The sequence below is a fragment of the Wasmannia auropunctata genome, unplaced genomic scaffold (assembly GCF_000956235.1).
Source record: "Wasmannia auropunctata unplaced genomic scaffold, wasmannia.A_1.0 LD336078.1, whole genome shotgun sequence".
NCBI lineage: Eukaryota > Metazoa > Arthropoda > Insecta > Hymenoptera > Formicidae > Wasmannia > Wasmannia auropunctata.
In genome coordinates, this window is record NW_012026812.1 from 5,507,402 (window position 1) to 5,510,114 (window position 2,713).

The 2,713-nt window shown below is 34.4% G+C and overlaps 1 pseudogene; it reads left to right on the top strand.

The window, feature by feature from the left end:
• The first annotated feature begins 1,743 nt into the window (after positions 1-1,743).
• LOC105449145 lies at positions 1,744-2,492 on the top strand (annotated as a pseudogene).
• Positions 2,493-2,713: the final 221 nt, after the last annotated feature.

Here is a 2,713-nt window from a genome sequence, read left to right on the forward strand (position 1 = left end):
AAAACTATTCGATGTCGACCACTTCTAATGTCGAACCGATAAAATTATAATGAATTCCTTTTATATGTCTTGAAAATACTTAATATCGCTTTACCTGGATGTTTCTCACTGATCGCGTGGATAAATATTCCAAACTAAACTCGTTTTTTGCAATAATTTAACTCTTTAATTTTTTATCCATAGGTGTGATGACAACTTTGGCTCAGAGCCTCTCGCCGCTTGGTATATTTCTTAAATTGACTAAAATAATAATATTTTATGGATTGAATTTTCAAAATAACGCATTGTTTCTTTGTTACAGGTAATCACGTGACCGATTGCTTTATCCAGTGGTCGGATGATACGCCTTCGTTTATAAAACCTTCAAACAATTATATATACTGGTTTTTACATATAAATAAAAGAAAATTCATGGATCACAATCGTAAATTAACGTCTTATTTTTCCGTTCCAGGTGATCATGTAACTTTGGGATTTGGACTTATTTTCTTAACACTCTTTTTTGATTTCTAATTATTAAACAACTATGTATTACAACTTAAATTATAACTCAAATAAACGCTAACGCATGGATTACATTTTTCTTAATTCATCGGATGCCCGAATTGTCATCACTTTTTTATATTTCAGACATTTAATTATTATTTTCCCGTCCAGGTAAAGGTTTTCTTTAATTGATGGAACGTTATTCATCATTTACATTTTATTTTTATTCCATACTCACACGTTCATTCATCCATCCATATAAAATATAAATTGTGTAATGCTGTATAAAATATAAAAGAAAATCCAATATGCTGTTACACCGTGGCAGGGGTGTAACGTGGGAAGGACTCGTATTGGTGGTTATTGAATGATGCACAGTTATGTCGTTTACTCACTGACTGTATTTAACGTGCTACTTACAAGATGATTACTGCGCGTGCCGACAGCGTAACGCTATGCGTTAATGATTAAAGTGAACTCCCGCAGTGGTCCGCTGGACGGCGGGTTTTATCCCGTCTCGAGTGGGCCACTGCACTGCTCAGCAGTTGCAATTGTTGCTTAATTGCAACTGCCGCAGTTTTTGGAGGACGCGTATTGAGGTTGCCGAAGTCCTGCGTCGGCGTCCTCAATTATTATGGGTCACCGTTGCAATATTAGATTGCAACAGTGACCTGCTTATCACTAAGTGTGACGTAAGTAAGGCACAGCGAGATTTACAACAATGCTTATTAACCATTTACCCTAAAACTATATAAACTTTCATACTTCATCTATTGCATATATTAATACAATGGGTAAAACATAAAACCAAAAATAATATAAAGATATAGAATTCATGATCACCTTGTTACAACACTTAATCTAAATTACGTAAACTTTTATATCACTTCCTTAATGTAACAGATCAACATAAACTGAATAAAAAAAATAAATAAAATTAGCCCATGAAAAATCCTTAATATTGAATAAACACACTGAAATAATATTGTATAAAGTCCCTGACATTAATCAGATCACGTGAACTTATTTTTCCCTGCTCTCTCTTTCTTCTGTCTCCATCGGTAATGGCGGGGTTACCGGCTCAAACCGTGGACTTTCCGGCTCGACCTCCTCCTCCGCCGCGATCTCGGGAATTTCCACCACATCCTCGTTGCGACGCCTCTCCCGTTCCGCCATCCACTGGTGGACTATGCGCAGCGCCTTTTCTGCTCTGGCCGAAAAAGATTCAGCCGTCGATGACTGCGCCGTGGATGTCTGCGCCAATGTAGACGGACACAATTTAACCTGAGATATGTACTGGGATTCTCAAACGTCTTAACGACGATTGTCGGCCTTTCGTATATGTAAAAAAAAAATGCCTGGTTGTTGTGTGGATGGCTGTAAAAATGTAAAACGAGAAAGGTTTTCGATTATTTCGTTTGACAACAGGAAAAAATAACATCGAAAGACGCGAAGAATGGTTAAAATTAATCGGGAAAAACACGTTGCCAGCAAGGGCAGTAATTTGTGAGGTATAGTTAATGAGTTTTAAACGTGTATGTAAAACAGTATTGTATAATAATAATTCAATAAATAATAATTACATCAATTTTATAGGTGCATTTCGATGACAAACAATTTGAGAGAAGTCGACAAGATGGGAGAAAACTACTCTGCCCATATGCAAAACCCAATTTATTAAAAAAACATTCAGCGGAGAAAAGAAAGGAAGATGTAGCTAAAAAAGATAAATATTATAATCATGTTCAGGATTTAGAATCTCGTAAGTTTTATTCAACACATCAATTTTTTTATACATCCCTGATAAACAGGAAAGGATTAATTCAAATAAATTGAAAATTCAATTAAATTCATTTCTATCTATTTCAATTCATTTTCGTTTGCTGGGTTATAATTTCATGTATTAATGTAATTATAATGTAAGTAATATAATAAAAATTAATATGTAGATGACTATGAGCTCAATACAACAATTAATACCGATAATAATACCGACATGGAAATAATAATCAATACTGAAGCAACTCATGCCGAAACAATAAGCAATACAGAAGAAATCCACATTGAAGTAACTCAAGCCGAAACAACAAATGTAGAAATATTAAGAGATACTGCATCAAATCAAATATCTTACAAAGGGCGTATTCGACACTTACAGACAAGATTAAAAAAGTCGTTGCGACAATGCAGTTTATTGAAAAGAAAGTTACGAAAAAAAAATAAAAAT